Source organism: Phacochoerus africanus, chromosome 13 (genome assembly GCF_016906955.1).
Source record: "Phacochoerus africanus isolate WHEZ1 chromosome 13, ROS_Pafr_v1, whole genome shotgun sequence".
Classification (NCBI taxonomy): domain Eukaryota; kingdom Metazoa; phylum Chordata; class Mammalia; order Artiodactyla; family Suidae; genus Phacochoerus; species Phacochoerus africanus.
The window spans coordinates 26,398,663-26,423,140 of record NC_062556.1 but is presented as its reverse complement, the minus strand read 5'-3'; the positions used below and the strand labels follow the sequence as shown (position 1 = coordinate 26,423,140).

Sequence of the window (24,478 nt, the reverse complement as noted above, 5' to 3'; positions counted from 1 at the left end):
ACCATGGGCATTATCCAAAAGGTGCCTCCTAGTACAGTAAGAACCTCAAGCTTATTGAAAGGGGCTGTGTCTTTTCCATAGCCCCTTTGCAAAAATGTATTTAGGTAGGTAGTGACTGGCCAGAATTCCTCAGCTGCTCTATGACTTGAATACCTTTCTCCAGAAGAGTTCCTTAATTCTCTGCAAGTCATGAAGAGTCAGATATAATGAATTCACACTTTCACATAACACAGACATACATACCTACATGCCCTCATCTATAGGTACAGCCATACCCAGGTATGCAAATGCTTCAGGTACGCATTCTCTCTCTCCTCTCTCTCTCTCTTACAAACACACACACACACACACACACACACAAACGATTAACCAGTAGAAGCGGCTCAGGGAATAGACTATTTCCGGAATAGTTGTTACCCAACTCTCACGTGATGAAAAGGAGGTCCCTAGTAGGTTTCACCACAGTCACCATTTGTATTTCACAGCAGCCATCCGTAGCAACCCAAGTCCCAGCAATCAAAGCCTTGTTTAGTATTGACACATATTCCCACACCCATCCACATTTCTGCAAACAATGAAGGATAGCTGCCGGGCTTGACACTGTCAGAAATAATCCTGATACTTTTAAATCTCAAGAAAGTGAGCTGTAGTCACCAAATTAGGGCTAATAAAAGCAGCATTTCTAAGGCACTGAAGTAGCTTGGAGTTGCCTCTCTAACTCCAGTTACTGAGTAAACTCCTTCTGTTCTTCCCTCAGGGTTCCCCTTTAGCTGGGCTTGAAACCCCACAGGAACAGGTCCTTGTGTGCCTTGCTCACCCCTGAGGCCAACAGACAGCATCGCAGTGAAAGAATGAGTGACCCCATGGATGTGGCCAAACTCCCTAATTAACATGGATGTTCACTAATTTGTGGCTGTTTGCCATGACCTACGAAGGTCTTGTCTTCTGGAGAAACAAAGGAGAAAAGAGAAGCATGCCCAAGAAAACCCAGCCTTTCCCAGGTTTCCCACAACTCAGAAGGGCATTTTTCAGCAACCTTTTTCTCCAGGTCTTTGACTGCATTACAGCAACTTCCTCCATTGAGAGAAGAGATTGAAACCATGCACAGATTTTTCATCCAAATTATCTTCATTCTTTCCCATAGTGACACTGAAGAGCAATGACTCAGCCTGTACCTATGAACAAAGGGGTAAGCATCAAGTAATTGTCCAAAGACACTAATCAGAGCAGCAGCGCCTATGTATTATTCATGGCATACGTTTCCCTTAGGTGAAATGTTTTGACCAGAAAATCACATCATGATTGCAGATTTACACCTCATTTGTCTTGTGTAAGCATCATTTCACAATACTAAAGAGAAGCCAGTGGAACCTAGAATGGTTTTTGTCCAACCATTTATGCTAAAAACATGAAATCCTAGAGTAGATTCCCAACAGAAGTTTGGATAAACACAGGCACAATTGTGTTCCGTGGAGGTTCCACGTAGAACATTTATATGAGACCTTTGAACCACATTGGGATGAGAGAAAGAATAAAGAAATACTTATAGGGACAAATCGATCCATCCAGAGTTGCCCCCCCAATCATGCTTCCTGCATTTTTAGGAATTGCAACATCTGCAAAGCTACCACAAAAATTAAAAGAGAGGAAAAAAGACATCTGAGATAACCTTTGAAAACTGCAAGGAAGAGCCCTTTTCGCTTGAACTAAGCCCCTGTGTTCAATTTGTCCCTGCCCCAGACGAAATCCTACCCATTTGGAATGCTACATGAAGATGCTTTGCTTTGGGGGAGATAATTGGCTCTAAACAGGCATCGTAATTAGTAGCATCAGGTAGCTGGGGCAGCATTTGGTCGCCCAGCGCGTCTTCATTTGTGAGCAAATGGGAGGGTGGAGGGGTGACGGGAACAGATGGGGGAGAGATACGAGTACTTCCTGGCACCTTGCATAGAGGCCTTATGCTGTCTTTCTCCCTCTGGCACCATCCTTAGCGCCTCTGGCTTCTGAGCCAGGTCTGAGGCGCCTGTGGGCAAGTGCAGATGTTCTGGCCGCCTTTCCCACTGTCTGCTCCTTGCCCTCCACTCGCCCGGCAGGAAGAGGAAATTCCTGCGCTGATGCCTTCAGTCCCGGCATGTTTTGGTTTCACAGTTGAAGACTTTTTTAAATTTCCTTTTTGCAACAATAACAAGCCAATAGGGCTGTAGTTAGGGGTTAATTGGGCATAAAGGCAAAATGCGAAAAGACCCAGCTGTTCCTCTTAGGGAGGATTCCAGAGAGTTATCGTAACTGATGGCTACCTTTCAACAAGGACTCTCTAGAGTACCAGGAACCCGAGATGTGACCAAAGTCATGGGGAAGAAATGCTAGGTAGAAATGCTTGTGAAAAGGGGGTGGCAGGTACAGAAAAAGAAAAAACTATAAATGGAACTCTGAATAAAAACAGAGTAGCTAAGGTTCACTGAGCAATTACTATTGAGCAGGCACCATAGTAGGCAATTTATATAGAGACAATACTTGGCTTCTTGCCCTTTTGGCTAAGATCAAGTGCAGTATCTGTTCTTATCAGTTTAGTACATAGACAACACTACAAGCTTGGTATCAATATTACCCCCATTTTATGATAGATAAAACATGGGCTTAAACGAAAGGTTTTAAAAGTGGTTGGCTGCCACTCAGTCTACAAGTACTGGACAGCAATTCAAACCAAGAAGTCCCTTTCCAAGGCTTTCCTGGGAGTCCAGGAGCCTGCAGTTCTGCTTCTAAGCCAGCTTCTGTGTAGTAGAGGATGATGGTCAGCATGTCATTGAACTTCAGCATCTATCTCTGCAGACAACAGTGGCAATTCCAAGTATGATTGACAGCTTCCTGCCTCATAATCATTTGACACGCTTATTTAAAATGTAGATTTCAAAGTCTCTTCTTAAATCTAATAAATCAGACTCTCTCTATCAAAGCACCCAAAATTACATTATTAATAATCCCCCGGGGATTTTTAAATTCAATAAAGTTTAAGGACTGCCGGACTGGTTGATCTCTAAAATATGCTCAAAATCAAAAACGATGTGTCTCTGGGGGTTGATGTGGCACCCAAGTAATTTATTGCATTATTTATACTCAAATTCTGCTTCTTTAGAAGAAAACTCAAAAGTGGTTTTATTCAGTAGAAATTATTTTACTCAAAGAGGTGATTTTGAATGACTTTTTTAAAATTTCAAATTCGATCCCATCTTCAAAGGGTAAAGATGGTTTTCCAAGCGTTGAGGAAATGAAAGCCCTGAGGTTTAGGACTATTCTAGAATTGCCCTAAGCCATGCTGCATCTTCAGAATCATCTCTAAGGGATTATTTTATTTTATTTAAATCTTACTTTTTGCTTTTTAGGGCCACTCCAGCAGCATATGGAGGTTCCCAGAATAGGGGTGGAATGGGAGCTACAGCTGCTGGTCTACACCACAGCCACAGCAATGCAGGATCCAAGCCACATCTGAGACCTACACCACAGATCAGGGCAATGTCAGATCCTTAACCCACTGAGCAAGGCCAGGGATCCGACCCACAACGTCATGGTTCCCAGTCAGATTCATTTCTACTGCACCACAACAAGAGCCCGGAGGGGATGATTTTAAAGGAGTCAATACTCTTTTAAATGTATGAACTCATTTTTTTTTAATAAAGCTTGATTACCTTATAATCATACCTCCCAAACAGAAAACTGTATTAGGTTGAACCATAAGAAATTGACTTTTATTTGCAAAAACAATGATTTTCATATGGTTCAACCTAGTGTGTGTGTGTGTGTGCGCGCACACACGTGGTTACACACAGACGCTCGTGCACGCACATATGGCCTGGGTATAATTCCTATGACTAGAATATTCAAATATCAACTTGCCTTGTGTCTCATAATGCAGTGCTGCTCTCACAGTGCATTCTCAAGAGATGTTAGTTTAGTTTAGTTTAGTTTTGTTTTTTTTTGTTTTTTTAGGGCCTCACCTGTGGCACATGGAAGTTCTCAGGCTAGAAGTCAAATCAGAGCTACATCTGCAGGCTTATGCCACAGCCACAGACACGCAGGAGCCAAGCCGCATCTGCGAACCACACCAACAGCTCACAGGAACACCAGCTCCTTAACCCACATAGCGGGGAGGCCAGGGATCGAACCCTCGTCCTCCTTTGTTACTAGTTGGGTTTGTAACCCACTCAGCCATGACAGGAACTCCTGGAGATGTTAGATATTAATAGTGAAATTTCCCATTTGAATTTCCCAGTTGTCCTAAATCCTTAGATCTTAATGAAAAGATGAATATTCACCACAACAGTAGACCAATCAATCAGGAATCAAGTGCAAAATCTAATAACTTCTTTTTCCCATCCATTCCCAAACATAATTTAAGATACAAACATGTGCATTCAACTCTGAAAGGGCCACACAATTTCCCCCAGTCACTCTTGCATATGTGAGTTTACTCTGTCCTTTAAAAGAGGGCTTCAGTTTGACCCCCTAGCCTGGGAACTTCCATATGCGCAGGAGCGACCCTAAGAAGGCAAAAAAAATAAAAATAAATAAATAAATGAAAGAGGGCTTTCGAGTCTAACAGGTTTTGTCAGCTGCTTGTTTTCCCACTGTTCAGGCCATTTTCCTCAAACTAAATATTCAGTCGATGTCACTAAAAACCTATCAATAGGAGAAAAACCCCTAAAACTTAAAAATTAGGTGAAGCAACCTGGATTTGCATGGACTGAATGCTGTGGAAAGAAAAAAATGCTGTCGTGCTCCCTCAGCTGCAGGAAATATCTGTGCCTTTTTTTCCTCTGGGTCTCCCTCCTCTGTGCCCACCCCTGGTGCCAGCGGGATTATGTGGCAGGAGTGGGTTCTAACTAAAGCTTCTGGAAGCTCTCATTCAGCAGTGAAATTGTTGTCTTCCTCTGATCCTCAGATTATGGAGATGAGGGGATGCGTGTACAGCAGTGAGATTCCCTACCGAGATAGCTTTTCACTCTTTTCAGTAAGAAAAAGATCAAAAGGAAACTGGTTAATTAGCATACCAAAAGAGACAAAAACCCCTAGAGCTTTATGTTGTTCCAATCCAATAATAAACACCCGAATACAAAAAAGATTATTTGATAATGACACACAGAATTGAAAGCCTTTGAAACAGCAGCTTCTAGAAGAAAAAAAAAAAAACACCATTTTTGGAAGGGAAAATATCCATAATTATACAGAATAATGCTGACCCGTTGGAGAGCGGCTCTTCATTCCTGGGAGAGCTACTTGCAGAACTATTTTGCCTAAGAACAGTGGTGTGGATTGCCTTTATCTGAAAAACTGAAAAAGCCTAAGGAAGATTTCAGATCCCTTCCCGAGTAAACATTCAGCACTTACATATATCCCCCAAATTAAACACAGAGTTCTTGTGTTAAAAATAAGTGTCCCCTTTTCCCAGACCTGCGACCAGGCAAAGGCTTGAGCTCCAAACCAAAGAAATTTGCAACTCTTTGGGGCTCATTTGTCTTCTTTTTTGGTTTAGAAACTCGGGAGGGGGGAGGGAGTTCCTTTAAAAACAGACTTCTTAAAAAGGAGAACAAAGCACTTGCTTAATTATAAACAAGTTATTCTGAGCCCCAAGTCTAAGAATCCACCAGGACCATGGAGAGAGACAGCCTTGAAAGAAAACCAGACCCTAACTCCTTGGGTTAATATTAATATTTTGGTGATTTTCTTCAGACATTGAGGGGACAACAACAAGCAGAATGAAGTCTTCTGTAGTCACAGGGGGTATGACTAAGTTGTGAGTGTATCTGCTTCTTCCTCCAAAGCAGGCGTAGACAGCATTGGTCAACATCGGGCACGTGGTCAAGCCTGGCTTCCGCATTAGAAGCTGACCCACATCCAAGTCAACTCCACACTCTTTCTAAGAAATGGTAGGACTCTGCATTTGGGGGGCAGGTGCTAAGAGTGGATTTCTGCATGAAGGAACAGAGGTTGCCAAGCCCTAGTTCCCATTTAAAGTGCATACTGGCCACAGAGAAGAGATTATTTTGCCTGGAGATCACCCAGGTAATTATAATGGACTTGCCTGCTACTCTGGCTCTAAGCCGTTCAAATTAAACAGCCTAGAGGCCCAGGTTATTAATACCTTATCCTGTTTCTAAGCAAAGATGCATCCTTAATGAGTCAAATGGTAATAACTCCTTTTACGGATCGGAGTTGAAATGAATACGGCCTCTCCTATTGAATAGATTTTTTTTAAAAAATAGTAAAGGGAGGAGAAATACATCTTTGACAGGTTATCAAGTAGCCTATCTTTCTCTCTGGGAACCTCTGGTTCTCAAATTTGACAAGATCACTTAAGGATCTTATTTTGTTGATTTCATACAGAATTATTTCTTTGTTCCTTTTTATAAATTGTCCTTCAGCAGTGAAACAAACCCCAAATCAGAATTTTACTTAGAAAACGTGTCTAGAGGAATAAAATAAATGCCATTTACCCACCACTCCAAAGTATTAATTAGACCTAGCTGTTTGCCAGCTAAGTACCAGCAGAGCCCATGGTGATTAGCTGCACTAATTGGAACTTCAAGTGGCCCTGATAACTACACAAAGATAATAGGATTATACCTTCCCTCTCTGAAAAAAGAAGTAGCTTTGTCATAACTGTTTAGATGACAGTTTTAAGCTGTTTCACACCTAACTACCCCCAGAGAAAAGGAATATTTTTAGATTCTATTTTTATTCCTACAAAAAACACAGAGAGAGAGAGAAATAAAAATTTCGGGTAGTTACAAAGGTGCAAAGGAATGTCCTTCTCTGTCTCTGGATCTCAACTTGCTCTCCAAGAAGCACAGAAAAGCAACTTTTCGTGACCACCAACAGCAACTCAAGCTGAGTCAGAAAGTCGGCTAGGCCTGCCCCTCTCCACAGGCACATATTTTTGGTTTTGGTTTACAGAAACTGTCTCAGAAATGTATGAGTACCTCCATTCCCAAGATGTCCAGAGCTATAAATATAACTCATATTTGGGAAGGCTGGGCAAATATATCCAAATTTCATACATTGAGAAACTATCATTTGAAGAGTTCCCACTGTGGCACAATGGGATCAGCAGCATCTTGGGAGCACTGGGACACAGGTTCAATCCCTGGCCCAGCACAGTGGGTTGAGAATCCAGTGTTGCTGCAGCTATGGCTCAGATCAAGACCACAGCTTGATCTGATCCCTGGCCTGGGAACTCCATATGCCACAGGGGTGGGGGCTAAAAATGGAGAAGGAAAAAAAAAAAAAAGAAACTATCATTTGAAGATTTTGAGTCTTTCCTAGTATTTTCTTCACTTGAAAACACTTCACACTTACAAAAGTAGAGAAGTTTCCAAAACTGACCGGCCCACAGGTGTCAAGAACAGGGGCAGAACAGGAGTCCACAGCTTCCGTCCTCCTTCTGCTCATGGGAGCCAGGCTCTGAATGAACTCCCCAGGCTCTGAATGAACTCTGGCCCTGTGGGGTTCAGATACCTCTATGTAATCCACCATATAAAACCCCAGTGTGGGTGAAGAGCTAAAAACACTGCAAGTGGGTTATATTCATGGTTTTACCTTTCCCTCTTATGTCCAGGCCAGCTCTTGCAGACTATGGCATCAACAATCATAAAAGAAAATTGCATGAAGGGAAAAAGAGAGTGGGGTTGGAGAGTTCCCACTGTGGTTCAGCAGGTTAAGAATCCTACTAGTAACCATGAGGATGTGGGTTCGATCACTAACCTTGCTCAGGGGGTTAAGGATCCGGCATTGCCATGGGCTGTGGTATAGGTCACAGATGCAGCTCCGGTCTGGCATTGCTATGGCTGTGGTAGACCAGCAGCTGCAGCTCCGATTTGATTCCTAGCCTGGGAACCTCCATATGCTTCAGGTGCGGCCTCACCCCCGAAAAAGAGGGTGGGGTTGGAAATTGTCTTTCTCAGGTGTTAATATTCAAAAGACATAAGTTTTAACATAGATTTATTTCAAGGAACTATGAGCAAATGCTGGCCACACGAAGTTACTCGCATTTGTAGTCAAAGTTCTGACGGCCATGAGGTAGAGATTTTTACCACTGGGCTGATCAGGTCCCATCAGTAATTAGAGGGACCATAAGGTGTAAAGCCAGACCCACATTGCAACCTCTCTAGTTTTGGGGCAGGGGAGGATAAATTTAACTGCACAGTTATTGGTTCTACCCACACTTGGAGTGTGCCTTCTCCAGCACATGGCCTGGCTCACATGGAGAATTTCAGGAGCTACAGAAGCCATGTGAAGTTGCCATAGCAACCTGAAGAAGCCTGAAAGGCCAACTTACCCCATACATATTTCCATCACAGGCCCAGGCATAATTTTAGACACTCTTTGATCTGGGGCATTACATCTTTAGGATATTCTTATCTGTTCCCATTTTATCCGGGAAAGCAATGATTACTCAATATCATGTTACTGAAAATAAGTTTGGGGAAGCTTTGTCAAAAGCAAGGCCATGGGAGAATCAAAGAGGGTAGAAACAAATGCGTTAGTGTAAAAAAAGGCAGGGAAACTATGGATAGATCCTGAAGCCTTTTCTGGAAGAAACCAATCAGAGGATAAAAGCTTCCTAGGAAAAATGTAAGAACAGAGGACTCCAGGGAGAGGATTTCCAAAGTTGGAGAAGAGTTCATCAACAAGGGAAGGAAAGTGAATCAAAGATGAATTCTTCTCACTTGAAATTTTCACTTGGGTTATCCAATAACCCAACAGCTTCTCCAGTCCATTTGATTTTTAGGATGACTGAAGAATTCGTTCCTCCCTAGAATATAAGCTTCATGCAAGCAAACAAATTGTTTTATTTATCTCTGTATCTTAGTGACAAATGCAATGTGCCTGGCTCATAGAGAGTACTCAGGAAATGTCTTATGAATGAAGGCATGACTGAGGAAGGAAGGGAGGGAGGGAGGGAGGAGGGAGAGAGAGAAAAAGGAGGAAAGAAAAGAGAATTATTGAATGCAAATTTTTCCAAGTCTAAAAAAACTGAATCTTTGGCAGTTGAGAAATTCCAATAACTGCAATTATGGCTATTCAGTGCTATAACTGTTGATTCAGAAGATATAGGGGATCAAATTAAATGTGTACTTATTGCCCTAAGGAAATAACTTGGAAGAGATTTTTATTTGTAGTCCCGTGTTAGGAAAGAATGGAAAGGCAGTGAAGTAATAGCTAATGGAAGCTCGAGAAAAAGGGTCCTGAGTTATGTACTGGTGGAACTTTTAGTAAAATAGCCCCTTAAGGTAACTTGAAAATTTGAAGTTGGTACCCAAAGTGAAGTAATCCCACAACAAAAACATAAGATATGTGGTATTTGAAATTGTGCAGTGGGCAGAGTCCTGGCAAACCTCAAGAAGACTTAGCAATAGTGAGAAGGGCAGGAGGAATTGTTTTCAGAAGCTGTAGAAAAGAAAACCCAAGTTACGTATGTGCAGATTTATTAACAAAACTGTCATCTGTAGTAAAATGGAAAATAGAAAGGATACCTAATTGACTTGTGGATACAGCCAAGGGTCTATGCAGAATGTTGAAAATAGCACCTAACATCTTTTTGTTGCTTAAGATAAGTTATAGAAGGAGTAAGATGAGCTAAATGTAACTGCTGTTTTCAAGCAGAATTTAGACAAAATGTAAAGGATGTTAGAGTTTAAAAATAAAACTAATTCTTGGGCATCTATCCAGACAAAACCACAACTCGCAAAGACACATGTACGCCAATGTTCATTGCAGCACTATTTGCAAAGACACGGAAACATCCGCAATGTCCATCGACAGAGGAGTGGATCAAGAAGATGTGGTACATATACACAATGGAATATTACTCAGCCATTAAAAGGAATGAAATACTAGCATTTTTAGCAACATAGATGGACCTAGAAATTATCATGCTACGTGAAGTCAGCCATACAATGAGACACCAACATCAAATGCTTTCACTGACATGTGGAATCTGAAAAAAGGACAGACTGAACTTCTTTGCAGAACAGATGCTGACTCACAGACATTGAAAAACTTATGGTCTCCAGAGGAGACAGTTTGGAGGATGGGGGGATGTGCTTGGGCTGTGGGATGGAAATCCTGTGAAACTAGATTGTTATGATCATTATACAACTATAGGTGTGATAAATTCATTTGAGTAATACAAAAATAGAATAAAGATAAAATAAAAATAAAACTAATTCTTGGGAGTTCCCATCATGGCTTAGTGGTTAATGAGCCCTACTAGTATGCATGAGGACACAGATTCAATTCCTGGCCTCACTTAGTAGGTTAAGGATCCGGCATTGCTGTGAGCTGTCATGTTGGTCACAGACTCGGCTTGGATCCCGAGTTGCTGTGGCTGTGATGTAAGCCAGCAGCTATAGCTCTGATTTCGACCCCTAGCCTGGTAACCTTCACCTGCCTCGGTGTGTGTGCCCCTAAAAAGCAAAAAAAAATTAAATAAATAAATAAATAAAACTAATTCTCATTCCCAGTGTATGTTGGGGAAATATTCTCAAAGAAAGAAATTGTCTCAGTGAAAATATCAAATCCAGAACATTACTAGTAAAATGGAACCTCAAAGTAAATATTGAATCAAAGATGTTGTTTATGAGAACTCGGAAACATTTTAAGGAGCTGCCTCATAAACTCTTGGCTAGACAAAAGGGCTTCTAATAATCTTCAGGACTCACAGAATCTTTCAACTAGGAGGGGGAAAAAAGGCCTTCTAAGAATCTCAAGGGCACTATTCTATAGCATCCTGACTTGCAGGCAAAATTAGGTCAGTCTTAAAGAGATTTATGAGGATGACAAACCTAATGTCTAATGAAGTGAAAGCATAATAAGATTTACAAGAAACCCACAAAGTTTTTAAGAGAACTATACAATATCAACATTGCCAAACTGGTCTAAAAGTGACAGAAATATTTCAAAATGAAATGTAAATTTCCGTATGAAAAGAAGATCCTATCCTCTCAACTTTCTATGAGCAGGAAGAAGACTAAAAAAGTAACTCGGTTTGCAACCATGGGGAACCACAACCAGATACCATAACAAGGTGCTATCCAAGAAATTGGCATTATGTACCTACCCAACTAGATTTTAGATTTGCTAGGGACTAATGACTTTTATATTTCTCCCACTTCCCCCTTTCAAATAGGAACTTTTGTCACAGTCTTTCTGTCTTCAATCCAGCATTATAGGTTGTTGGTTGTGGTTAGAAAGGGGAAAGATAATTTATATATTTACATTAGAGGTATTCAGCTTGAAAGCAACAACACCTAAGAAGCTTTATCCTCCCTCGATTGGATTTACACAATAAGATTCTAAACTTCAAGCCTGAATCTAATGCTCTAATGGAATGACACTTTTGGAGACTCAGAAAGAGTAGAATGTATTGTCTGTATAGGGGGACCAATAATTATTAAAGTCCAGGGTGTTCCCATTGTGGCACAGCTGAAACAAGTCCAACTAGTATCCCTGAGGATGCAGGTTCGAACCCTGGCTTTGATCAGTGGGTCTAGGGGATCCAGCATTTCTGTGAGCTGTGGTGTAGGTTGCAGATGAGGCTCAGATCCCTCATTGCTGTGACTGTGGTGTTGGCCGGCAGCTGTAGCTCTGATTTGACCCCAGCCTGAGGACTTCCATATGCCAAGGGTGCAGCCCTAAAAAGAAAAAAAAAAAGAAAAGAAAAGAAAGAAAAAAAAAGAATGATTAGAGTCCAGAGAGTTGGCAGTGATAGACAAATAATTTGTTAGCTCCCAGTGAATCATGTCCTTGTATAGTTGCCTCCCTGATTGTCTTTGGGGTCGAAGATCAGAAAAGCTTTTGTTTTAATTGAACAACAGCAATTTCAATGCAAGAAAAGCCTTAATAAGCAACTATAGTGGGCTCATACTTTTGGAATGCTCCATCTTGAAAGCCAGTGGCCATACTGTGAGGAAGCCCAAGTAAGAGAGAGATAGAGGAGAGACCACAGAAAAATAGAGATACTTGGATAGTCTCTGCTATTACAATCTCCCAACTAAATCATTAATGAAGAAGACATCTTAAACTTTCCAGCTCAACAGACATGGAGCACAGATGGGCTTTCCCTATCAAGTCTGGGCCAAATTGCCGAATCATAAATGAATATTTCATTGCTGTTGTTTTAAACCACTAAGTTTTGAGGCAGTGTACTGTATAGCAATAGATTAACTGAAACAGCTTGTGTGTTTCTATTTTTTTTTTCTTTTATATTCTGCATGACTTAATTTTCTTATTCCTTGACTTTAATACCTGAAAATACATTGGACGGTTTCAAATTCCAGCATTTTGAAGACTGTTCAATTGAGTATCAGTTAATAAAATACAACATAAGAATGATTATATTACATTTTGAATTATGTAAGAAAGCAAAAATAAGCATTAACTTTTTTTCCTTTTTTTTTTCTTTTTTTGTCTTTTTGGGGCTGCACCTGCAGCATATGGAGGTTCCCAGGCTACAGGTCAAATCAGAGCTGTAGCTGCAGGCCTACACCACAGCCACAACAATTCTAGAGCTGAGTGTGTCTGCGACCTACACCACAGCTCATGGCAACGCCAGATCCTTAACCCACCGAGTGAGGCCAGGAATTGAACCCACAACCTCATGGTTCCTAGTCAGATTCGTTTCCACTGCTCCACAATGGGAACTCCAGCAATAACTTTTCAATAGAAGGCCAAGAGTCTTAGAACATACTGGTGCTTAGATGACAGGGAAGTTATTCCCCACTGTATTATCCTGCTCTATTTTCTTTATAGCATTTATTATGGTGTGCAAATATCTCATTTACTTATTTGAGCACCTCTTTGTCATTCTTTCCCACATTGGGATGTAGCCTTTAGTCTGGCTTTTGTATGTTGGACAATCATTATTTAGAACATTACCTGGCACATAGTAACGGCTCAATAAATGCTATATAAAACACAGTGCTAATATAAAATGTACTTTTTAGTGAAAAAAAGTGCATAAAGTGGAAATTACTAATGTTCAGCAGCATTTCTAGTCCTCCTCTCCTTCTTGACACATGAAAGATAACATTTCTTAGCCCACATGCAGTTGGATCATGAGTCATGAGACTAGTTCTGGCCAACAGGCTAGGAGCAAAGGGACATGCACCACTTTTTAGCTGAAGCATTTAAGATCCAATGCTGGATTTTCCACAATCTCATCCCCTTCCACAGGAAACCCTAAAGCTTCGTGCTGAGTTGTCTGGGATGCTTTGCTCCAACAATTGAACGACCATCTTGGAGAACTGTCTAGACCCATAAGAGATTTTTCCTGAGCAAGAAATACACTTTGTTATATTGAATGGAAGAGAGTTAGGAGTTATTTGATGCTGCAGCACAACCTCACCTGTCCTGACTAATATAGGGCTTGACAATGAGTTTGCATGCATTTCGAACTCTGTGACTATAAAACTTACATGGATTTAAAGATTCAATGGCAATTTATTGGGCATCTATTATGGACAAGGCACTCTGCTAGGCCAAGGAATAGAAATAAAGATGAATTGGATACTGCTTTCAAGGAGTTTATAGTTTCATAGGAGAGATAAATTGGGTACATAAGGAACTGTAGTACAAGGTACAAAAATTTAAGGGTCATAAGATAAGTACAGGGAAAGTACTACGGAAATCTACCTGAAATGGATATGCTAAAAACTTCTTACCTGGATCCTTATAAGCCTGATAATTTATGAAGGTGAGAGGAATGACTTCCTATTCATATGCCATAGCACAAAAGATCAAGCTGTGAGGCCAGCTCTTTCCCCACATTCTCATTTCTCTGTATACCCCCACTCTAGGCTTGTTATGGGTTCAACTCCATCTGTCCTCAAGTTGATACGTTGAAGTCCTAACCCCCAATACCTCAGAATGTGATCTTATTTAGAGATGGGTTCTTTCCTGATGTAATGAAGGTAAAATGAGGTCATGATGTATCCCAATCAACACGACTGCTACGCTTATAAAGAGGGAAATGTGAAGGCAGGTGTGCCTACAGGAAGAATGCCAAGGGACATCGTGGTAGAGGTCACAGTGATGTGTTGACAAGCCAAGGAATGCCAAGATTGCCAGAAAACCCCCAGAAGGTGGGAGAAAGGCATGGAATGGATCCTTGTTCACAACTCTCACCACGACTCAGCCCTGCTGACACTTTGATTTTGGACTTCTGGCCTGCAGGACTGTGGGACAATAAACTTCTATTGTCTAAGCCATCCAGTATGTGGTACTTTTTTATAGAACTCTTTGCAAACCAAGACAAGCCTCAAATAGATGCACAAGACAAAGCAAGGAATCAAAGCCTGCAGTGATTCAGCCAACCCCATGTTCCAGCTGCCCATTATCTATTGCTCTTTCCTGTTCTTTATTGGCAATGAATTTGGTGGATGAGAAAAAGGTGGAAACTAACCAAAAATGTCTGGCTATTGTTGCCTGTTGTGGGAAAAAAGGAAGAATCCTGGGGGGTCCTGAGTTGGTTTTTCAGAGTATCAGAGCAAGCTAGTGGAAAAAGAAAGGAGAGGGCAGATGTGTGTGTGTGTGTGTGTGTGGTGGGTTATTCTTTCTGCCTGCCTTCTTTCCCTCTTCAGTGAATGTCTTTTAAGCATATTTTTGTTTGTTTTAATTTTTTTGAAGGCATCTCATTTTTGTTTTGTTTTCTTTTTTACTAGACTAGAGTTGATTTACCTTGTTGTGTCAGTTTCTGTTGTACAGCAGAGTGAACCAGCCATACATATATAAGCACAGTTTTGATTTTTATCCCAAGCAACCAAGTTTAATAGACCATCTAAATTTTAAAATGCTCTAAAGCCTTTTGGTGTTTGTGTTTGAAATTTTCTGAAGCTCATATGGGTGGGTAAACCATTAGGATGGTTTGCATCGTATTATTACAATGGGTTTCTAACTCATTAACTCTCTGAGCCTTACACCAATATGAAGAGGTCCCTTTGAGTATATTTCCCACTTTTGATCTCTCATGCTCCTTTCATACATAAGATGTGACATGAAGTAATGACACGAGATCTTAATATGGTTTGTAAGAGTGCTTCCAAAAGCAATTCCAAATGAAGAGAACCAAAATATTTGGAATAATGTCAGAATCTCTGGTAGAGTAGACTCTACAATCTCCCCTGGTGACCACTTTAAAATGCAAATCACTTTAGTTACTTAAGTTCCTATTCTTTTTTTAAATCTCACTAGTTTGTAGTCACAGCTAGATTTTTTTTTTTTTTTTGTCTTTTTAGGGCTGCACCCACAGCAGATGAAAACTCCCAGGCTAGGGGGTCAAATCAGAGCTGCAGCTGCCGGCCTCTGCCAAGCCATGGCAATGTCAGATCCAAGCCACATCTGCGCGCTACACCAAAGCTTGTAGCCAGATCCCTAACCCACTGAGCAAGGCCAGGGATCAAATCCAAGTCCTCACGGAGTGGATACTACTCGGTCTCTTAGTCCGCCGAGCCACAACGGGAGCTCCAGTCACAGCTAGGCTTCTAAACACATGTTTTGCTTCTCTTTGTAAGCCAGCCATTGACAACACGTTTATAAAGTGACAAAATGTGCACTGCATTGCCAGGCACCTTCCAAATAGATAAATGACACAAGCTCTGCCCCCTAAGAAGGATAAAAGGAATAACGGGAGACATGGGATTTCCATAAATGCATACATTATCATGTGACTTCATTAAAACACAAAGCTCATCTAAAGAAAAATAATTTCCCTTGAACTCCCTTGAAGTGAAGGAGTTTTCTGATAGATCTAACAGTAAAGGGAGAGGGGAAAAGGTCGTGGGGCTAAGAATAGTAATTAGCACTTATGTTGGCACTTTCTGTCTTCAAAGCATTTTGTGAATATTAACTTGTTGATCTTCCTAACATTCTTGTCAAGTTTATAAAGCTTTAGACGGTTCTGATGTTCCCTCCAGTACAATTCCAAATAATAAGTGAACATCCATTTGATTTTTTGCATACAACCACTCCTGGAGTTCTGATCAGCCCACACGGTATCTGATCCTCCGCTCACAAACTTTAGTGTGGAGAATAAATGTTACTTTCTGCCTCATTGACCCAAAGACTCATTCAAAATGGAAGAATCTGTTTAGGAAAAGGATAATGACGTTAAGCCCTTAGCTATATTTTATCAAAATGGGCTCTTTCTGTGGCTTTCTCTCTTTAAATTATGTACTGCTCAGAGTTCCCATCATGGCTCAGCTGAAATGAATCTGACTAGTATCTATGAGGATGCAGGTTCGATCCCTGGCCTCCCTCAGTGGTTAAGGATCCCGCATTGCCGGGAGATGTGGTATAGGTTGCAGATGTGGCTCGGATCTGGCATTGCTATGGCTGTGCTGCAGGCCAGCAGCTGTAACTCCAATTCAACCCCTAGCCTGGGAACGTCCATATGCCGTGGGTGTGGCCCTTAAAAAGACCAAAAAAAAAAAAAATTATGAACCTCTCACGGCACAAAAAAACCTGCATGTTTATCATATTGGTTCCAAAGACTAGGGAGGCCTGTGCAGGGTCAGAGCAATGTTTAATAAACATCAGTTGAACAATAAAAAGAAAATCTTTCTTGAGAACCTAAACTATTAAGCTGTGAAGAATAAATAACATGTGGAATCTTTCCTTCCCTCTGGGAAGAAGGCACAGAAGAGGAAGTAGGAATTATATACAGAAAATAATTAGACACAAAATACAACTCAGTGCCATGATGTTTGACACAAAGAAATAAATGCTGGGCAGGGGGATTATAACTTTTTTTTTTGTATTAGCCCATTAACCCAACTTCTTTCTTTTGAGTTTATACATATTTGTCTAACCAATATTTGATTTGCAATAAATATGATAGTAAAATATTATATTTCCAAGAATGCTTAATATAAAAGCTTTACTCATTTGGGAATTATATACAAATAAAAACTTCACTGCCTGTACAAAAACAACATAAACATACAGAAATACACACACACACACACACACACACACATACTAGACTTTAATGCTGATCCTCAGTCTAAATTAAAGCTTCAGGGAGTTTTGCAGAAAAAGTAATATAGCTCCAAGCTTTATTTGAGATGTGCATGATTTTTATGAATTTGAAGAAAGTTTTTTTTTTTTTCTGAAAGAGAATTTTACTCTAATTTTTCTTCAGGTGGAAATTTATTTTTCATTTTTTTTCCCACATGTGAATTTTGTAGTGTAAATTCATAGCCCCACTACATGTGTGGATCCATAGTGCTTTTTCCAGGACATTCTGAATCTTGTCAGGATATTCCACAGGAGCCATAAATTGACATGTGTAGACTGAATTCATTATCTTCCCGTCAAATCTAAACCTGTTCTTTTTCCCAGCTATGGAGTGTATCAAACCTGGGGCATTCCTGATGCTTCCCTCTCTCATGCCTCCACCCCATCTGCCATGGAGTCCTCTCCTACCTCATCAGTTCAGTACCACTGTAGTCCCTTCTCCCTCATTCCCCAGTCTCCCAGCCATGTTTCAGGATCAAGGTCAGTGCATCCTTCTAGCCCTCTCATCCTGCCTTACCAGCCACCCCATCCACTGTAGCCACCTCAACCACTCCAGACCCCAGACTCTCCCCTCCTCAAGCCAAGTGTACCTTCCCAGCCGGTACCAATTTATTTATGTTTATTGGGTTCAGCTCCAACATCTCCAAGCAGGGAAGAGGGTATAGATAAGGGTATATGCTTAGAAATCAAATAATACCCTTCTCTGCCCTGCTTGGAAATGCTGGAGCTGAATCCAATTTTTTTTTTTTTTTTTTTTTTGCGAGGGGGCACAGTATCATGTCTTGTCAGTAGAGGGCGCTGGAGGGGAGAACTGCAAGAGGAAGCGGCTGCTCTTTCTGGTTCAAGCGTCTTTCTTCCTCCAAAGCATTGAATATATCTTCCATGCCAACACACAGCTTGATGGACAGTGGTGCGGAAAAGGAGACGCAGTGACACAAACCCTCCCCCGGGGCCCATTCACACTCCAGCAGGTGGCTTTCTACTGGCCAGCCCAGTCTGCATCATGTCAGCGAGTGTCTCTGCCCTCTGCTGGACCACACGGATGAATCATACCTTAGGTGACAAAGAGAGAAAGCTCTTCCAATTTTGTTCCTTCCATACTTGCTCTCTCTCAGTCCCACACGTAATGACTGCTTCCTCCACCTTATCCCTGTATTGTTGAGAGTTCCCTTTAGACTTAGTGGGGAATAACCTTTACCTAGTTAATGATGTACATGTACCCTTTATTTTTTCCCCGTTCAAATTACTAATGTGGGTTCAGTCTTCTGACTGGGTCACCTATTTTGTTCTAAATATAAATCACATCATATCAACTGCTGCTAAAAACCTCCAGTGACTTTCCATTGTGTATAACATTAAATCTAAATTATCTTTGGGTGCGGAGTTCCCAGATGAGGATGCGGGTTTGGTCCCTGGCCTTGCTTAGTGTTAAGGATTCTGCATTGCCATGAGCTGTGGTGTAGGTCGAAGACACTGCTGAGATCCTGAGTTGCTGTGACTGTGGCGTAGGCCAGATAACTGCAGATCTGATCTGACCCCTAGCCCTGGAACTCCCATTTGCTGCAGGTGCAGCTCTAAAATGAAAAAAAGAACAACAACAACAACAAAAAAAACTCTGGGTCCAAAACAAAAGTCCTTGGGGACTCTAATCATACAGTGTGGCCTGTCTCCACAGATCTGATGGGTGACCCATAAGGATTAAACTGCTACTTGCCTTGGTTGTTGGATATGGCCTTTGGCCACAGATACCAAGGGTTCCTCACACCTTGCCCTGGTTTACTGCAGCCCACCTCCAGCCAGCGCTGTCAGACCTTTGCTGAGAAGCACCCACTTCCCTGCCCACAGAGCTTCGTGGTACCTGGGGGGTAAAACAAACCCAAACAGGATAGGACTCAGTTTTTTTTCCATCATTCCAGCTCAGCCCAAGGACCTTCAACACTTTCCCTGAAATGAGAGATGCAAGTTCCCTAAAAGAATTCAAATCCTGTCTGACTCCTGGCTGAGGTCCCTGGAATGGCTGGTTCCACCTGTTTCACACGAAGAGCCCTGCAGTCATGTGGCCATGACAGTCATCCCCGGGCTGCTGGATGGCTCTCCCTTTCCCATGGCCATCACCGAGAGCCCCATTCATCACATCCTTAACAGCACTCTTCAGAGTTATTTGTCAGGGCAAAGGATCCAGATTAAAAATGAAACAACCGTGTCACCTGCTTGACAAGGGGGAGACCCACTCTGCCAAATTTCCCTTCCTATCGCTGGGAAACAGGACTTGAGGAAAGAAATAATAAACGCTTTCTGACCTAGGGCCACCTAGGCTGGAATACGCAGGGGCTTCTTATCTCCGTGCCACAATTATTCCAGTTAATAGGTTAAAGGATATATGTATGTATAAGATCACCCGTAATCCTTTCCTACTGTAGTCGGGTACTTATTTGAGATGCGGGGCACACATATTTAAGGATTAGCTCCCCTCTCTCCTTACTCATCTCCTTAGAGAGATACCACTTCCTGCTATCTTCTCTTGCAGAATAGAAATGAAGAATAGTTACACTAGGGGAGTTATTACAATCAGGCTCTTTTATATCTTTAAGGCAATTACAGGCAAAGACAAGAGTGCCTAATGCACAGCATTTCCAGAATTCGTAATTTCGACATCTCATCTTGCCAAGCCATGATAACATCCAGATGTTGCCCTATTGAAAGGTGTTAAATAGAATAAGCCTGGAGCCAAGAGCATTTCTATGTTTTATTGGGGCGGTGGGGGAGGGGAAGGCAGGGACGGGGGGGGGGGGCTTCCAAAATGTAAAGTGTATTTTTTTTTTTTGGATTTTTACCATATCAGAAATTCGGAGATTTAGGACATAATGCTCTGGTCTGCGTGAGGTCTTCGTGCTGAGAGTAAGAAGAGCGGTAGTCCTATTTTATTTATTTCACCAACACTTAGGGAGTGCCTGTCAGATATTAATTCAATTAATTCCCTCTGTGTTCTCTCCGGGATGGATCCCCCTTCACCCCACATTTCTCCAGACTGTTATCTAAGTCCAGTTGGACAGGATAAAATGCCGCCTCTTCCAGGCTTGTTTGCAAGTAATAAGAGGGAAGCTGACCCTCCCTGGTCCTTTGTCCTCTAAAGCTACAAGGTTCCCTTTTTTTTTTTTTTTTTGTCCTTTCCTTTTAGGGCCACATCCGCAGCATGTGGAGGTTCCCAGCCTAGGGGTCGAATTGGAGCTGTAGCCGCCGGCCTACACCACAGCCACAGCAGCATCCAATATGAGCCGTGTCTGTGACCTACACCACAGCTCACAGCAACACTGGATCCTCAACCCATTGAGCAAGGCCTGGGATCGAACCCGCACCCTCATGGTTCCTAGTTGGATTCATTTCCCCTGTGCCACAATGGGAACTCCAGCCACAAGGTTCTGGGCTCATTCACAGAGTTTGCCTAAGCCTTTGGGAGAAGAAAATGAAATCCTAAGAAGTCCACACTCACCAGTTGCATTCTGGGTGGGAGTTACCCGGTAGACAGTGGGGGCGGTGGGTTTCTTGGTAGAGCAGACTACCCTTGCTGCAGAAGGGCGGCCTGCTCCACTCAGCCTTCAAGTCCTTGCCAAGTTTCGGCAATGCCTTCATGAGCCCTGCATTCGGTCCTCCTACAGTTTCACAGACGTGGGTCTGGAGGTGGGCTGGGTGCTGGCAGGAATGGTGTGCTAAGGAGACACTTAGGAGAAGCACATAACCCAGCCTACAGATATCAAGGATGGCTTCCCAAAGTCTAAGTCTTGACCTGAAAAATGAAAAGGCATTGCATGGCCGGGCCCACAGAGCCGGAATTTTCACTACCTTTCTTAAGACTGTTCTTTCTCTCGAGTCAGAGATCTAGAGGTGGAGGAGTAACTTTATGCTTTCTTTTTTCTTTGTCTTTTCTTTTCTTTTTTATTTCTTTTTTTTTCTTTCTTTTTTTTTTTTTTTTTTTCTTTTTAGGGATGAAACCTCAGTATATGGAAGTTCCTGGGATAGGAGCTGAATTGGAGCAACAGCTGCCTGCCTACACCACAGCCACAGCAACGACAGATCTGAGCTGCATCTGCAGCCTCCACCACAGCTCATGGCAGTGCTGGGTCCATGACCAACTGAGTGAGGACAGGGATTGAACCCTCATCCTCATGGATACTAGTTCATTACCCCTGAGACACAACAGGAACTCCCTGGATTTTTTTTTTTTAAATGAGGCTAGCAATCACACTAGTTTATCCCTAGAAGGTTCATTATGGCATTCCCCAGTTCCTTTTAAGAGACAGCATGACCTTTCTGGCTGTGCTTAAAAGGGGATACAAGTGGAACCCACAAACCTCTTATCTCTGAATAACTAGATGAAGGTAGGTCCAGCTGAGCACCCTGTGGACGAGATGCTTATCTTAGATCCACCTCCAATCTCTCCCCCATCACTCAGAAAGGTGGAACCAGGAGTTTCCGTCATGGTGCAGTGGAAACGAATCCGACTAGGAACCATGAGGTTGCAGGTTCAATCCCTGGCCTCACTCAGTGGGTTAAGGATCCAGCATTGCCCTGAGCTGTGGTGTAGGTCACATTCGGCTCAGATCTGGCTTTGCTGTGGCTGTGGTGTAGGCCAGCAGCTACAGCTCCAATTAGACCCCTAGCCTGGGAACTTCTATATGCCATGGGTATGGCCCTAAAAGGACAAAAGAGAAAGAAAGAAAAGAAAGAGAGAGAGAGAGAAGGAAGGAAGGAAGAAGGAAAGAAGGGAAAGGAAGGAGGAGGAAGAAGAAAAGAAAAGAAAGAAAGAAAGAAAGAAAAAGAAAGAAAGAAAGAAAGAAAGAAAGAAAGAAAGAAAGTTAGTTGGAACCATTTTAAACAACCACCTGTCCTAGAGAAATAGCATCCTTCTCCATGGATACAACACAAGGTCAAGGGGTCTAGGCTGTTGCATCCACTAGACTAGAGATGAGAGTAAGGTGAGATACCTCTGGGTCCCTGTCAAGAAACCAAACACATAGAGGTGGTTCATAGAAGCAGTAAGAATTTTCAGGTCAGTCAAAAAGCAGATATTCCAAAATCTGGCTATGATGTCTAAGCCAGGCAAGAAGAGAAAAGTGAGGCAAAGTGAGAAGGCTGAAGAGGTGGGAACCAGGAGGAACTTGTGTGTAGGGAGATTCAGGGCAGACAGAATGGGGGTAGGGCGACTGAAGGGGCTTCATGGAACCAAAGAACAAGAAGCTACAGAGAAGAGATGGATCTCTGCAACCCAGAGAGGGGTGTGTGCTGAAGGTTCAGGAGAAGCCAATACCATCACTTCACTGGCAGGAGAAGAAAAGAAATTGCTTACTCAGGAGTTCCTGCTGTGGTGCTGGGAGTTGAGGATCCAGCATTGTCTCCATGATGGTGCAGGTTTGATCCCCCATGTGGCACAGTGGGTTAAGGATCCAGGGTTGCCAAAAGAGTGGCATGTGTCGCAGCTGCAGCTCTGATTCGATTCCTGGCCAGGGTACTCCATATTCTGTGGATGTAGCCAAAAAAGATTAAAAAGAGAGCTTGCTCACTCAATGGATGCAAAGTACTAGCCTCTATAGAGATGCTTCAGAGCAGAACACCCAGGCCAGAAACACATCGCCACACTTGTTCATGGATGTTTTACACCTGCCACCTCCCCCACTCCAAATCAATTCCTTTCTAAGCTACTGGGATCCACTGAGATCCACACTTCATAAGGTCTCACAACAAGCCTATACCCAGTGTGTCTGGAATGAAGGAGGCAAGGGGAAAATACTTCATTGTCTACAAAAAAAAAAAGAGAGAGAGAGAGAGAAAGAGCTTGAAATTGAATATAATTCGAAGAGATTCTGAGAGTGCATATTATTTGGGCATACAAAAATGAGAAAAACATGGGCTTCCTTCCCTGGAAGAGCTCCTTGAACCCAAAGTATAAGACAGATTTTTAACTGGAAAGCAATCCAGGCCCTCACTCATTCATTTAATAAATATCCCTTGCTCACAGTTTGGAGGTAAAAGTATAGGCAAAGTCTGGAGTGCCCATTGCGGCTCAGTGGTAATGAACCCGACTAGTATCCATGAGGACGTGGCTTTGATCCCTGGCCTCACTCAGTGGGTTAAGGATCTGATGTTGCTGCAGACTCGACTCGGATCCTGAGTTGCTGTGGCTGTGGTGTAGGCCAGCCGCTTCCACTCTGATTTGAGCCCTAGCCTGGAAATTTCCACATGCCGTGGGTGGGACCCTAAAAAAAAAAAGAGAGAGAGAGAGAGTATATGCAAAGTCAGATTACTGCTTCTCTACCAAGGAGATCCCCCAAAAAGTAGGAAAATATTGAACAATCTAAGTTAAGGAAGGATTCTACTATATGCTTGCCAACCCTGCGTAGAAAATCTTTACATCAGGATGAAGGTGAGAGTTGGATGTTGGGTGTTTATAATTAGCAGGGAAAAGAGACACATTTATTCAGCACTTTCCTTATGAAATCCCTGGGAGGCCCATGAAAAACCATAAGCTTTTTCTTTCTTTCTTTTCTTTTTTTCTTCCTGGCCATGCCTACAACATATGGAAGTTCCAGGGCAAGGGATGGCATTCATAGGACAGGAGTGACACCAGTGGATCCTTAACCCACTGAGCCATCGGGAAGTCCCAGCTGTAAATGTTTGAAAGTAAGAATTATGTCTTATTCATCCCAAGATTCCAGTACTCAATACATAATAGTTAACCCATATATTATTAACTGAACTGACCTTAGCTAAAATAATATTTGTTTTTGTTTTTGTTTTTGTTTTCCTAAATTGACAGATGGTACCAAAGGCTGAAAAACTATAAAAAGTAAATGTGTAGGAGTTCCCACTGTGGTGCAGTGGAAAGGAATCCAACTAGGAACCATGAGGTTGCAGGTTTGATCCCTGGCCTTGCTCAGTGGGTTAAGGATCCGGTGTTGCTATGAGCTGTGGTGTAGGCTAGAAGCTGTGGCTCTGATTAGACCCATAGCCTAGGAACCTCCATATGCCTCGGATGTAGCCCTAAAAAATCAAAAAAAAAAAAAAAGGAAGAAAAGAAAAAAGAAAAAAGTAAGTGCTAACAAGTCTACAAATAGCTTGACTTTTAAAGTATTTTTAACACCTTTTCTCTATTCTTTGCTGAGGGAAAAGGCCAAAACCTGGGTTTAGGTTTTATTTTCATTTTTACAAAAATCAATTATTTTAACTGTCTTGAAAAGTCTGTAAACAAGGTCTGTGAGGTTGCAGAGGGAGAAAGAATCAGAAATCAGGAAGTGGTAGTTGGTCCAAGGGTGTTCATTACACGTTTGTTCTGGATGTTATCCCGAGCTCAGAAAGGGAACGTCAAGGTTGCCAAATCAATAAGGTTTCTATCATATTTCACCTCTTTGGATTTACA

General features: G+C 42.1%; 1 pseudogene; it reads left to right on the top strand.

The window, feature by feature from the left end:
* Positions 1-2,514: 2,514 nt before the first annotated feature.
* Positions 2,515-2,680, top strand: LOC125113658 (uncharacterized; annotated as a pseudogene).
* Positions 2,681-24,478: the final 21,798 nt, after the last annotated feature.